Genomic DNA, 15,512 nt, shown 5'->3' on the forward strand with positions numbered 1-15,512 from the left:
CCCATTTCTCTCTTTTGGGAGGCATTCTGTACCTTCTTAGGAGTGTCTGTCAGAATCAAGCGCTGATGCTTCCAGTGGAAACTCAATAGTTTTATGTTGCTATCTCCTCCCCCATTTCACCCTTTTCATTCCTACATTCCTGCTCCTTTGGGGTCAATCTCCTCTAATGTAAACTCATTGCAAATAAGTTCTTATTTCAGGTGAGACTTTTCAAGCAACCTAAGCTACGACAGGTGGAGAGGCAAAGATTGGCTTGATTTTAGATGAGGTAAGTACGTGGTGGCCAGACTATCCACTTGTGTTTTGGGGGCTTTGTTAAAGGGTGAGAATGGAGGTTTACATTTTATATGTCTAAATATTTAAAAGTTATCACCCAAGCTAACACATTATTTAATAAAATGTTATATTCTTTCATATATCCGCATATGTTCAAAAGTAGAATTCTTGGACTCCTATGAGTTGCATGCTGAAATGTGGCTACATGAAAATGTCCATGCTCACCACCTCCTCTTTCCACCTCTGTCTCTATTGCACACTATATGTGGAACCTCCAGCCTGCAAGTTCTGTCCACACCCCCAATAAAGAGCCACCCTCACACCTGAGGATGTGTATAAAGTGGTGGAGCTTGCCCTCAAGAGAATCAGTGTGGGAAGGAGGACTTTGGATACTTTGGAGCATGGTTCAGAAGTGGGGACATGGCCTCTAGGTGTCAGCTCCCCTTGGCCTGCAGAGTTCTTACGCTGTGGTGAGGATCATAGAGGAGAACCACAGTGGGGTCCTTTTAGGCCAGTGTTTTCAACCTTTCCCATTTCATGGCACACATTAAGTAATTACTAAAATTTTTCAACACACCAAAAAGTATAGTATAATTTTTGCCAAAATTAGATATACTTTTGATTCATTCACACTAGGTGGCTATTGTGTTAGCTGTTGTCATTTTTATTTTGACAGTTTAAGGGGAAAGAGGTCAGTGCCCCTGACTCAATAGTCAGGTATTGCAAGTTTAAAAAATTTTTGTGGCACATTGGTAAAAAATTGCTCCTTTAGGCCATAGGCTCAGGAGGCCCTTTGGACAGTGTTTAGGCAAGGGTGCAGCTATGACACATTCTAATGGAGCTGTCTGGTAGGTAATTAGTAACACAGATCTGGGGCTTGGAGAAGCTGGAACTTGATATAAATATTTGGGAGTTGGCAGTGTATGGATTATTGTTGAATAGTGGGAGTAGATGGACTCAACCAGGAGGACAAGTTGAAGTGAGCAGAGAAGGTCTAAGAACAGAAACTTGGGGGTGGTTGGGAGGCAACACCAGGGGAAGAGGCGAAGGAGCAACAGCCTCTTAGAGTGAGTCAGTGTTTCATCTTGACATTTAAAAGGAATTTTATTTTTCGAAACTCAAAAGGCAACTATAAATTAATCCCTAAGCAGCATGGCAGAGTCAAAGTGCTTTCTCCTCATGCTCACTCAGTGTCCTATGTTTGTAGACACTTATTGTATCAACGGTCACATTCTGCTCACCGAACTGTCTGGGATTTTGAGGACTCTAGTGTTGAATGTCTACATGAAAAAAGTCTTACATGGGGAAATGTATAGTGTCTTTTGAGGCATTAATATAATATTTAGACAAAAATATTATGGGATCAAGGAAGAAATCCTTCTTACCTTAAGCTTTCATATGTCTCTAGGGGTCTATGTCCTTAACTGTAATATGGGATTAATAACATCATCACTAGTTCTTTGTGAGAATCAGGTAAAATAATATATAGGAAAGCCATTTGACAAAAATTAAATGTTTTATACAGATGCAATGTATTGGGCGGATACTAATGCTTTCGTTTGGAAGAATCTCAAATAGGAGCTGAGTGCTCAGGAAGGGACTTAGTGCTTATTTTACTTGACTCAACAATTTTCCAAATAAAGAAAGAGGTTCAGAAAGAGTGAGGAACTTACCCTAAACTTGACAACTATGTAGTCACAAAGACAGGTCATGCTCCGTGACTTAGTCTACTTCTGCTATAAAGATACTGGGTGTCCTTGGTGAGGCACGGGGGGGAGGTGAAAGGAGGGAATAAAAGGAATATAAGCACATGAAAAGTGTGAACACTGTGACAAGAGTCTGTTATGAAAGTAAAAGAGAATGAGTTCTGTGTGTGATTTACTGACAATCCTATTCTCGGTTTGCTGTGCAGTCCTCCGATGATTACTGCCACAGCCCTGTCATAACCAGGCTCTGGATGAATGAGGCATGGCTAGACTTGGGGACAATCCTGGGGAACACTGAGCCACAGTCCCCATGGGAAAAGACCAAAATTATCAAGTAATTATAAATAACAAATGTATCTAATCAAGTACATGACTGAGTGCAAATAATTAAGTAAAGAATTACTCTAGATTATAAACTTTACGAGGGCAGGATAACACTTGTTTTACCCCTTACATAAGACAGCATTTGGTAAATAGTTGGCAAATCCATAAATAGTTACTGAATGATATAATAGATGTAAAAAGGGCTAAGCAGGAAAATTGCCAGCTTTGCTGAAAGCACATGAAAGATGGCCAAACCTGCTCTGGGGGGACAGAGAGAGCTCTTAAGGAAATGCTATGTAGGCTGATTTGTAAAGCAGTTGTGGTGGTAAAAGGCAAAGGAACAGCAGCAGGAGGCAAGGCCCACAGGCAAGGGGGAGCCAGCCCTGGTTCTGCAGTGGGCAATGGTGGAGTTAGAGTGGTGTATTACTATAATACTTGTCTGTTGCTGCATAACAAACAACTCTAAATCTTAGAGTGTAAAAACAACAGACATTCATGATCTCATAGTTTCTGCAAGTCAGGTATCCAGAAGTGGCTGAGATGATGATTCTGGCTCAGGGTCTCTCATGAGGTTGTAATAAAAATATTGATTGTGGCAGCGGTCATCTGAAGGATTGACTGGGGTTAGAGCATTTGCTTCCAAGAAGGCTGTTGGCTGGGTTCTTCAGTTCTTGTTTCTAACCACATGGGTCTGCAGCATTGTTCATGACATGGCAGCTAACTTTCTCCAGAGTAAGTGACCCATAAAGTAAGTAATTACTTTTATAATCTAGGCTCAAAAGTGATATGTCATCAGTTTAACTGTGTACTATTGGTCACTCAGACCAGTACTGATACAACATGGGGTGAGCTACACAAGAAGGTTAATACCAGGAGGCTGGGATCCTCAGCACCATCTTGGAGGCTGACTGCCACCAACAGCAATAAAACAGGGGCTAGATGTAGTAGGGTTTTAGGTCATATTAAAAGAGTTCTGGACTTTATTTTAAAAAGAATGAGAAGACTTGGAAGAATCTTAAGCAGGGTCTAGCCACAGGACTGGAGATTTAAGGTCAAGACTACTGTCCCTGAAGTATGTAAGGGAGCAACAAGATGAAGGTATATCCTCATTCATAGGGTCTGAGTGTGCATTAGTTCATTCAGCCAACATTTATTGTGGAGCTTGGATTTGCCAGGATAAGTACCAGATGTGGAAATATAGAGATAATAAGACCTATTCATACTTTGTCCTCCTGGGGCTTAGAGTCCAAGGGAAAATAGAGGATAGTAAGTAGGCAGTTATCCTCCAGTACAAGAACTTTTATAACAGGGAAAAGTGTAAGTTTTTTTTTTAATTTTTATTTATTGATTTGAGAGAGAGAGAGAGAGAGAGAGAGAGAGAGAGAGAGGAACATTTATTTGTTCTTGTATGTGCCTTGACTGAGGATTGAACTGGCAATCTCTTTGCTTCTGGATGATGCTCAAACCAACTTAGTTACCTGGGCAAGGCAAGTATAGGTTTCTATGACAATATTTAGAAGGATATATAATTCATTTTGAGGAGTCAGCAGAGGACTTCTGGAGGAAGTGCCATCTAAATGGGGACCTGAAGGATTAGTAGGCAAAGGGTAATGTTCCATGTATGAACATAGGCCAGGAAATGAGCAAGAGACTGCCTTGTTTGGGGGAACTGAAAGTAGTTCAATGTGTCTGGAGTCTAGTCTGGAGGTGAGTGTGGGTGGAGGGGTGAGCAATACAAAATCAGTGTGGTAACTGGGGTTATACCAGGATGAGCCATTTATTTCTGTTAAGAAGTTTGGACGTTATTTGGGGAGCAAGAGGAAGTTATTACTGGGCTCTAAGAAGAGAATAGATACTTTAAGATGATTATTCTGGCTGCAACATGAAGAATAATTTGAGAGCAGAAAACTTGGAGGCTGGGAGAGGAATTCAGTGGCTATGATAATAACAATACAGGTGTAAACTGATGGTGACCCACTATGAGGTTAGTGAAAATGGACTTAGGAGATATTTCAGAGGCAGAGTTTCTAGAATCTGATGATTCTTCTGTAGGAAGGTGAGGAAGAGGAAGTCTAGTGGAATGCCCAGGATCATGGTTTAATCTTATGAGTTCCAGGCAGTGACTAAGACCAGCATATAAAAAGGCAAGAAGGGATATGATCATCAGAATTGAGGGACAAGTTAACTGATCCACTTACCAGGGTTCAGCTGCAGGGGGAGAAAGGGATCATCAGTAAGTTTGGCTTTGGTTTAAATCTTCTGAAAGTTATGTTGCAGACCCCAGAAGGAGGGGAGCCTGCAAAAGTAAATACAATAGCTCCTCTTACCACGGAGGCAGAAGGGCAGGAAATAAAGCAGTTACTAAGAGCTTAGATTTTCTTCAACTCAAGGGCAAAGCAGTAAAAGAGTGCTTATACACCCCAGAAAACAATGAAGTGAATTTCTTGAGGTTTCATACAGTGAAAAAAGAAAAGTTAGTTCTTGTCTGAGATATTTTACTGAAAACATTCTGTAACAGTAAATTTGTCTCCAATGATAAACTACAACTTTTTTTTTGCTGGATGGGATAAAAGCCTCCTGTTTATAAATACATGCCAGTTGTTCAGACTTCTTTTTTCAAGCTTCTCTGTTCTGGGAGAGTTGAATTAGTGATTAAATCCACTTTACAATACCAATTTCCTAAATGTATGGGTGCGTGTGTATGTGTAGATATTATATACATAATAGCCCCAGTTGAGACCTAAATGACATTGGGGATCAAGAGTTAAAATTATGTCAAACACAGAGGGCTGAATAACTGTCTTTCCACTGGGCTCCTTCTCTCCACTTTATCCCAGACCATTACTGCTCCTGCTGGTCATTTTATACACATGAGCTAGTCTGATTCATCTGCTTCTTTTTCCTCCTAAAGAAACTGCTAAAATTTTTATTTATTATTATTTTTCTTTTGTATTTTTCTAAAGCTGAAAATGGGGAGGCAGTCAGACAGACTCCCGCATGCACCCGACCAGGATCCACCCGGCATGCCCACCAGGGGGCAATGCTCTGCCCATCTGGGGCATTGCTCTGTTGCAACCAGAGCCATTCTAGTGCCTGAGGCAGAGGCCATAGAGCCATCTCCAGCGCCAGGGCCAACTTTGCTCCAATGGAGCCTTGGCTGTGGGAGGGGAAAAGAGAGACAGAGAGGAAGGAGAGGGTGTAGGGGTGGAAAGCAGATGGGCGCTTCTCCTGTGTGCCCTGGCCGAGAATCGAACCCGAGACTTCTACACGCCAGGCTGATGCTCTACCACTGAGCCAACCAGCCAGGGCCTAAAATTTTTTTCTACTGAGTTATAACATTATTTCTCTAGAATCCCAAGCTCCACCTTTAGGTTCCATTGAGAATAAGCTCAAAGATAAGTCTTTACATTGGATAAATGTTCTGACTTTCTTGTTTGTTGTGGTTCATTCTATGACATCATGGAAGAAGTTTTGGGGGTCTAGTAGGCCTCACTCTGCTACACCAAGTGATCTGGAGACCACTTTCTGACGAAAAGCAGTTTTCTTGAGCTGTTTGTTGCACTGTCCTTTGTCTTTCACCTTCTCCCATCACAGCTCCGTAGACTTCATCTCCCAATGATCATCAATGCTTGAAACCCTTTATGCTATCATAATTACCTTGACTTTTTTTTCTTCAAAAAGTGACTCTGCAAACAGAACCAGTGCTGTATTCGCTTCCAGAATAGTTGTGTTTGAGACATTCCATAGAGAAATCAATCTTAGAGCAAAAGTGAGTTTGCACAAGTAGATGCATTTGCTGAGAATTATTGAATGGAACATCAGCATTGGCTGAGCCAGTCACTCAAGTCAGAGTCTTGCCCCATGGGGCAGTTGCCATATTATGAGGCTTGAAACAGGCTAAGTTAATGTGGAGCTAGCAGCTCACTTCTAAAATCCTGAACTCACTTTCTCAGCCTGTTACCTGTGAAACTGGTCATTTGAGCTGTCTGTAACGCATGCACAGACAAAATAATTCTGTAAACACCACTTGAACATAATCACTACCAACCTCAAATATCTTTTTTTTTTTTTTTGCCTTTTTCTGAAGCTGAAAACAGGGAGAGATAGTCAGACAGACTCCCGCATGCGCCCGACCGGGATCCACCCGGCATGCCCACCAGGGGCGATGCTCTGCCCATCCTGGGCGTCGCCATGTTGCGACCAGAGTCACTCTAGCGCTTGAGGCAGAGGCCACAGAGCCATCCCCAGCGCCCGGGCCATCTTTGCTCCAATGGAGCCTTGGCTGCGGGAGGGGAAGAGAGAGACAGAGAGGAAGGTGCGGCGGAAGGGTGGAGAAGCAAATGGGCGCTTCTCCTGTATGCCCTGGCCGGGAATCGAACCCGGGTCCTCTGCATGCTAGGCCGACGCTCTACCGCTGAGCCAACTGGCCAGGGCTCAAATATCTTTTTAAGGTGTCTACACATAATCAAGTTTTATTCCCATTGTACTGATAAAGAAAGTGAAGACTAAGGGGTTAAATGACTATATCTAGTTATGTTACAGTGAGAAAGAAGCTGAGCTAGACAGAGAAATGAATTTTCTTAATTTGTGGCTTAATATTAGTTGTTCTTAAAATACTCCAAATGTTTATTTTTATTTTTCTTCAACAACAAATGTTTATTGAGTACTTATTTGCAAGAGATACAAGACACTATGCCATATATTAAGGACAAGACACAGATTCTACTTGCATGTACCCTGTAGGTATGGAGATCCTGAGGAGAACAATATACTTAGGCAGAAATAAAATGAGTCAGTATATGTCAAGATGGTTCCAATTCAAAATACTATGAAAATCAGTGTCCGAGTGGTTAAAAAAGGGGTTCTAGAAAAGGTGGGCCCTGGCCAGTTAGCTCAGTTGGATAGAGCATCATTCTGATGCTCTAAGGTTAAGGGTTTGATTTCCAGTCAGGTCACATAACATGAATCAACCAATGAATTCATAAATACGTGAAACAACAGATCAATGTGGTTTTTTTTTTATCTCCCCCATCTGTATCTCTAAAAACCAATAAATTAAAAAAATATTTTAAAAAAGAAAAGGTATGAAAATAAGGTATAAGATAAGATCCCTTTACTCAGAGCATTCTCCAGCCTGGTAGTTAGAAATGCAGTCTGTTAGGAGGATTCTGGAGACCAGATGGCCATTTGGAAGGGACTTATAAGAGGTAGTGGTAGAAGCTTCATTTGTAGAGGTTAGTAGGCCTGACTGCAGAGTCTTCAATAATGACCTGAGTGTGAACTTCTCTATAAAAGTTATTAACAAGCTCCTAAAAAATTTGGGCAGCAAAATGATAGCTTTCTAAAATAGATTTACTGAGTGACATTTATATGTCAGTCACTATTCTTCTGCAGAGATTTCACATCAAGTAAGACAGTGTCTGTATTGTCACCAAGTTTGCAGTTTAGTGGAGACAGACAAGTAGACAGGCATCTACAAAATACTATTACTATTTATAATCACTCAAAGAATAAAATACAGAAGATACAAATCTAAAACCATGTACAGGACATATATGCTAAAACTACAAAAGGCTGATGACAGAAATTATAAAAGATTACTTACATGGAGTGACATACTGTCTTTATGGATTGAAAGACTCAACAAAGTAAAGATGATTTCTACCTAAATTGACACTCAGATTTAACATGTTCCATATCAATATTCCAGTAAGAAGTTTATGTTGATATAGATAAGATTATTCTAAAATTTATGGTGAATGCAAAAGAACTAGAATTAATAAAACAAGTTTGAAAAAAGCAAAGAAACTAAAATCAGTCTTCCTGATTTCAAGACTTACTGAGCTATAGTAATCAAGATTGTGTGGTATTGGTGGAGGATAGACACATAAATCAATGGAACAGAATTAAGAACCCAGAAATAGATACATATAAATACGCCCAATTTATTTGTGAAAAATAAGTTCTATGGTGAGCTATAAACTGGGAGAAAATATTTTTAAAATGCATGTTTGACAAAGGAATAGCACTTAAAATATATTAAAACCTCTTAAAACTCAACTGCTAAAAAATAATAATACAATGAGAAAAATCTATGAAGAGAGATTCCCCTAAAGAAGATATACAGGTGGCAAGTAAATACATGAAATGCTCAATGCTGTTATCCATTATGGAAATTTAAATTATATATAAAAAATGAGCTATCACTCCACAGCTAAGAAAAAAATAACATCCAATGCTGGTGAGGATGCAAAGAAACAGATTAGATCACTCATATATTGCTTGTAGTAATGTAAAAAATCAAAGCCACTCTGGAAAATATTTTGGCAGCTGCTTTTTCTTTTTAATTAAAATTTTTATTGAATTTATTGGTTAATAAAATTATACAGGTTTCAGGTGTACCATTCTGTAACACATCATCTGTATATTACATTGTGTGTTCACCACTCCAAGTTAAGTCTCCCTCCATCATCATCCATCCCCCATCTACCCTCCTTTACCTTTCCCACCCACTTTCCCTCTTGAAATACCCAGTCTGTGTCTATACTTTTTTCTTTTCTTAATCCCTTCATCCTTTTCACTCAGTCTGCCAGCCTCCCTCCCCTCTGACAGCTGTCAGTCTGCTTTCTGCATTTCAGGTTCTTAAAACACAAAAAAGCTAAACATGCAATAACCGTATGATCCAGCCATTAAACTCTCTCCTATTTATCCCAAAGAATAGAAAACTTATTTTTATACAATAACCTCTAAATGTTTATGATAGCTCTATTCATAAAAAGAAAAAAACATGAAACTATCCAGATGGCTTTAATAGGTAAGTGACTGGACGAACCATGGTGCTTCCATTCCATGCGACATCATCAGTGATAAAAGAATGAACAGTAGATACACACAACAACATGGGTGATTTACTAGAGAATTTTGCTAAACAAAAAGCTAATCTCAAAAGGTTATAAATTGTATAACATAATTTATATAACAATCTTGAAATGACAGAATTATAGAAGGGGAGAACAGATTAGTGGTTGCTGGGGAGTAGGGAGGGTAAAAGGGTGGGAAGGAAGTGAGGGTTTGCCTGTCATAGGAGAATATGAGGAATCCTCATATCAGTATTAATATCTAGGTTCTTATACTACAGTTTTCTAAGATCTCATTATAGAAAACTGGGTAAGAGGTACACAGGTTATCTCATCTCTATATTATGTCTTACAACTGCAGGTAAATCTATAATTATCTAAAATAAAAATTTCACTTAAGAAATTAAACTGTTTTTGAAATTGAGTTAACCTAGAGGAGATAGGGGAGAAAAGCATTCTGGGTAGGTGGATAAATAAACTGAAGCGAGGTCAGCAAAGCTGGAGTGTAGGGTATGTGTTGAGTGGGGACTAAGGTTGCAGTGATCAGTCAAGGCCAAATTATAAAAGCTTTTGTTTAAGGAATTCAAAATTTCTAAAACTTCTGAAGAGCCTTTGGAGAATTTTAAGTAGCAGAGTGACACAATCAAATTTTTGTTTACAATGACAATTAGGAGGTGACTAGAAATCCAATCAATAGATAGGGGCAGACAGACTGGGGGAAATTAGATTAAATGTTTGGAGGTATTGCTAAGATACAAGAATAGGAATAGTGAGAATAAAGAGTAAGTAAAGGTAGAAAGATGCAGTTTTGTGTAGATATCAGGATTTTAGTTTAAGATATAGAACAGCTTTAGAGCCCTGGGCAGTTGGCTCAGTGGTAGAGCATCAGCCTGCCTGGGCTGTGGATGTCCCAGGTTGGATTCCTGGTCAGGGCATACAGGAGAAGTCACCATCTGCTTCTCACCCCTTGCCCTTCTCTCTCTTTCTCTTCCCCTTCCGCAGCAACCATGGCTCAGTTGGTTTGAACAAGTTGGTGCCCTGTGTTGAGGATGGCTCCATGGCCTCATCTCAGGCAGTAAAATAGCTCAGTTGCCGAGCAACAGAGCAATGGTCACAGATGGGCAGAGCATCCCCAGGTAAGGGGCTTGCCAGGTGAATCCTGGTTGGTGCATGCAGAAGTTTGTCTCTCTGCATACCTGCCTCTCACTTAATAAAAACAACAACAACAACAACAGCAACAAACAGTTTTAGAAAATAGCAAAGAACTGGATTTGGAATAAGAGTAAATTCCTGAAATAGAGTGTAGAATCAAGGAATCGTGGTCAGATAGGTTGTATATATGGATATCCAATTCATCTGGAACTTTAAATGACAGAGCTAGAGAAGAAAAGAAGGTAATACATATGAGCTAGGTGCCCAAATACATAATAAATGGGACTAGTACTGGAAAGTCCGTAATAACAGTGACAAGGGAAAGAGCGGGTGCTATAGACAGATGCTATAACCTATAAAGGGGGTGTTTTTCTACAAAAGAGGAGGGACAGTTATCTGAAGGTAGCAATGTCAAGCAAGAGAAATATGATTTATGTCTCTCTTATAATATAGACAGTGAGACAACAAACAACTTAGTATTGGGAGGTAGAAACAAGCAGGTAGAGAGAATGTTGTGGGGAAAAGCAGAAAATCAGGGATAGTTTACAGAGAATGGGCATCTTAGAGAATAATGTAAGAGGGGCTGATGGGTTTGTCAAGAATGGATAGACAATGATAGGTAGATTTGGGGAGCAGAGATCCAGAACTGAATGGGGATGAAAACAGAAGAAGGGACACATGACCAGGATAGTGGTGAGGGCTGACAGGCAGTGACAGGCACTGTTGAATTAACTAGCCTCAAGATACTGACTGGATTTCTGCCATCAAATGGATTTTAGACTGGTAGAGCCACTAGGTCCTGGTGGTGTCTGAGACAGGATGACATATGTTGTTTGTGTCCCAGTCAGTGATCTGCAGCCTTCAGGATGCAGTTGGTTTCTGTTTCAGTAAAGTCCAATCCAAAGGACAGGGAATAGATTTAGGTCAATATGTGATTGGAAAGAATTTCCAGCATTGGCAAAACTCAGGCTTTGGTAGAGAAGATTGACGTGGTTTAGTTCAGGCAGTCCTATCCCTAACATTTGTGGGTCCTGGATCAAAAGGACAGATGAAGGCCCCCAGCCTGTGGTTCAGTCCCCTGTCTTCACAGCCCTCGCTTTGTTCTGTAACAAAAGGAGTCCTGGGGATTCCGCAGCCCACACATCGAAGCTTTGTCCACTAAATCCTGGCAGCTGCATTTTGGCTGCCATTCAGGCCTAGAGGAGAGGACACTGTTGGCCCAGTGCTTGCTCAGGAAGACTGTCCTGGGAAAAAAAATCCAGGCAGGCTTGGAAATGAGCTCCAGGCTATTGGTTGAGCAGTGAATTCTGAGGTTCTGGGCAACTACACTGTTGTCTAGATACCAGGGGAATATGGGCAAGTTCTAATGAACTTCTTTCCTTGTGGAAAGGGATACAGCCTGATGATGCTCAGAGACAGGGCATCCAAATGACAGTCACAGTGCTGGGGCCTATGGGCCTGAGGCTGAGGGGGGAACTGGGCTCAAGTCCAAGTGAAGTGATATTATTATTATTATTATTGTGTGTGTGTGTGTGTGTGTGTGTGTGTGTGTGTGTCAGAGACAGAGAAAGTCAGAGAGAGGGACAGATAGGGACAAACAGACAGGAAGGGAGAGATGAGAAACATCAATTCTTTGTTGTGGTTCCTTAGTTGTTCATTGATTGATTTCTCATATGTGCCTTGACCCGGGGGCTACAGCAGAACGAGTGATCCCTTGCTTGAGCCAGCGACCTTGGGCTCAAGGTGAGCCTTGCTCAAAGCTGGCTAACCCTCAAGCTGGCGACCTCAGGGTCTCAAACCTGAGTCCTCTGCGTCCCAGTCCAACGCTCTATCTACTGCGCCACCACCTGGTCAGGCTGAAGTGATATTCTTGGGATCTCTTTGCCTGAATGAAGCTGAGCATCTGAAAGAAGGCAGTGATACCATTAGAGCCATTCCCTTACCCTTCTTCCTTCTTCTCCTTTCTAGTTTCATTCTCCTGAGGTAACCAGCATAAGTGGATGCTATATTCTTCAAGACACTTGCATATTTTGTTCAATAAATGATTTTAGTTATTCAAAGAATATTGTGGATATGTTTATCAGTTAGTATTCATAGATATACAACATGTTTTAATTGGTAACCTAATTCTTTTTTAGTAATAGAGTTAGTATTATTTACTTAGCTAGTATTAAGATTGTTTCTAATTTTTTCACTACTATAAGCAATTTTAAAGTTACCCATTTATTTAACATATATTTATTGAGCACCTACTGTGCCAGAAATTGTTTTGTCACTGGAGATGCAAGCAATGAATAATGACAGCAAAAAAAGAGTGATATACCACCTGGACATATCGGGTCATAAAAATAATTGTATTATATAGAGTGTCAGATGAGGGAAAGTGCTACAAAAAAAAATAATAAATCAGGGAAGGGGAATAAAGGTGTTGTAATTTTAAATAAGATAATCTAGAGAAATCAATGTTTCTGAGAAGATGAGGCCTGAGCCAAGAGCAGAAGGAAGTGAGGGGACAGAGGCAACAAATGACTGAAAAGAATATGTTTCTATATACCTGACACATCTATACAGGCAACAGAGTAGCAGTAGCCAGAGGGGGGTAAAATTAAGGGGAGGGGGCAAAGGCAGAGAAATGGGGGTGGAAAGAGACTTTGCATGGGGCATGAGGGGCGAGATTCCATGTGTACGTGATGTTATATTGAGTGGGACACTTAAAGCCATGTCAACACAATAAAAAAGAACTTTTAAAAATGTTACAGGAGGTCTTAGCACTTTTCAAATCTCATGAAGCTGAACACTTTTGGGTGTTCAGCTCCCATAAGTACATAAAGCTGAAGGATATTGTATGAGGCATTCACCTAGGACAGCACCCAAAAACTTGTCATAATTAGGCTAAGAGCTGAGATACCTGAGCAATATCAGTAAACAAGTAATATGATCATATAAAAGAATAAAATTCTGATACATGCTATAATACTAGGTGAAAGCCAGATACAAAGGTGATATATTACATAATGCTGTTTATAAGAAATGTCCAGAATAGGCAAATCAATAAAAACAGAAAATTGTCTAGTGGTTGCCTGGGGCTGGGGAATGGAAAGTTACTTCTAGTGAGTACAGGTTTCTTTGTGAGCTGATAAGAATGTTCTCGGATTAGATACTGGTGATGGGTGCACAACCTTGAGAATATACTAAATGCCACTGAATTGTACACTTTGGATAGCTCAATTTTAAGGTATGTGAATTATATTGGGATAAAAATGTATAAGAAAAGAGTGATGCACCAAAAAGGTATCAGTAGGAAAAACAGCCTTTTATTTATCATTAGAATATTCACAAATATAATCATATTTTCTAAATATGAAAAAAATATATCAAGGAGAGAGACCAATAGTAATTCTCTTTATGTCCTTCAGTAATATTCTTTTTTTTTTTAATAAATTTTTATTAATGGTAATGGGATGACATTAATAAATCAGGGTACATATATTCAAGGAAAACATGTCTAGGTTATTTTGTCATTAAAATTATGTTGCATACCCCTCGCCCAAAGTCAGATTGTCCTCCGCCACCCTCTATCTAGTTCTCTGTGCCCCTCCCCCTCCCCCTAACTCTCTCCCTCCCTCCCTCCCATGTCCTCCCTCCCCCCACCCCTGGTAACCACCACACTCTTGTCCATGTCTCTTAGTCTCATTTTTATGTTCCACCAATGTATGGAATCATGTAGTTCTTGTTTTTTTCTGATTTACTTATTTCACTCCGTATAATGTTATCAAGATCCCACCATTTTGCTGTAAATGATCTGATGTCATCATTTCTTATGGCTGAGTAGTATTCCATAGTGTATATGTGCCACATCTTCTTTATCCAGTCTTCTATTGAAGGGCTTTTTGGTTGTTTCCATGTCTTGGCCACTGTGAACAGTGCTGCAATGAACATGGGGCTACATGTGTCTTTACGTATCAATGTTTCTGAGGTTTTGGGGTATATACCCAGTAGAGGGATTGCTGGGTCATAAGGTAGTTCTATTTGCAGTTTTTTGAGGAACCACCATACTTTCCTCCATAATGGTTGTACTACTTTACAGTCCCACCAACAGTGGATGAGAGTTCCCTTTTCTCCGCAGCCTCTCCAACTTTTGCTATTACCCGTCTTGTTGATAATAGCTAATCTAACAGGGGTGAGGTGGTATCTCATTGTAGTTTTGATTTGCATTTCTCTAATAACTAATGAAGCTGAGCATCTTTTCATATATCTGTTGGCCATTTGTATCTCTTCCTGGGAGAAGTGTCTGTTCATGTCCTCTTCCCATTTTTTAATTGGATTGTTTGTTTGTTTGTTGTTGAGTTTTATGAGTTCTTTGTAAATTTTGAATATTAGGCCCTTATCTGAGCTGTTGTTTGAAAATATCATTTCCCATTTAGTTGGCTGTCTGTTTATTTTGATATCAGTTTCTCTTGCTGAGCAAAAACTTTTTATTCTGATGTAGTCCCATTCATTTATCTTTGCCTTCACTTCTCTTGCCATTGGAGTCAAGTTCATAAAATGTTCTTTAAAACCCAGGTCCATGATTTTAGTACCTATGTCTTCTATGTACTTTATTGTTTCAGGTCTTATATTTAGGTCTTTGATCCATTTTGAATTAATTTTAGTACACGGGGACAGGCTGTAGTTGAGTTTCATTCTTTTGCATGTGGCTTTCCAGTTTTCCCAACACCATTTGTTGAAGAGGCTTTCTTTTCTCCATTGTGTGTTGTTGGCCCCTTTATCAAAGATTATTTGACCATATATATGTGGTTTTATTTCTGGGCTTTCTATTCTGTTCCATTGGTCTGAGTGTCTATTTTTCTGCCAATACCATGCTGTTTTGATTATCGTGGCACTATAATATAGTTTAAAGTCAGGTATTGTAATGCCCCCAGCTTCATTCTTTTTCCTTAGGATTGTTTTGGCTATTCGGGGTTTTTTATAGTTCCATATAAATCTGATGATTTTTTGTTCCATTTCTTTAAAAAATCTCATAGGAATTTTGATGGGAATTGCATTAAATTTATATATTGCTTTGGGTAATATGGCCATTTTAATTATATTTATTCTTCCTATCCAAAAACAAGGAATATTTTTCCATCTCATTGTGTCTTTTTCTATTTCTCTTAATAATGCCTTGTAGTTTTCGTTATATAGGTCCTTTACATTC

This window comes from Saccopteryx bilineata, chromosome 4, assembly GCF_036850765.1.
Source record: "Saccopteryx bilineata isolate mSacBil1 chromosome 4, mSacBil1_pri_phased_curated, whole genome shotgun sequence".
NCBI classification, from domain to species: domain Eukaryota; kingdom Metazoa; phylum Chordata; class Mammalia; order Chiroptera; family Emballonuridae; genus Saccopteryx; species Saccopteryx bilineata.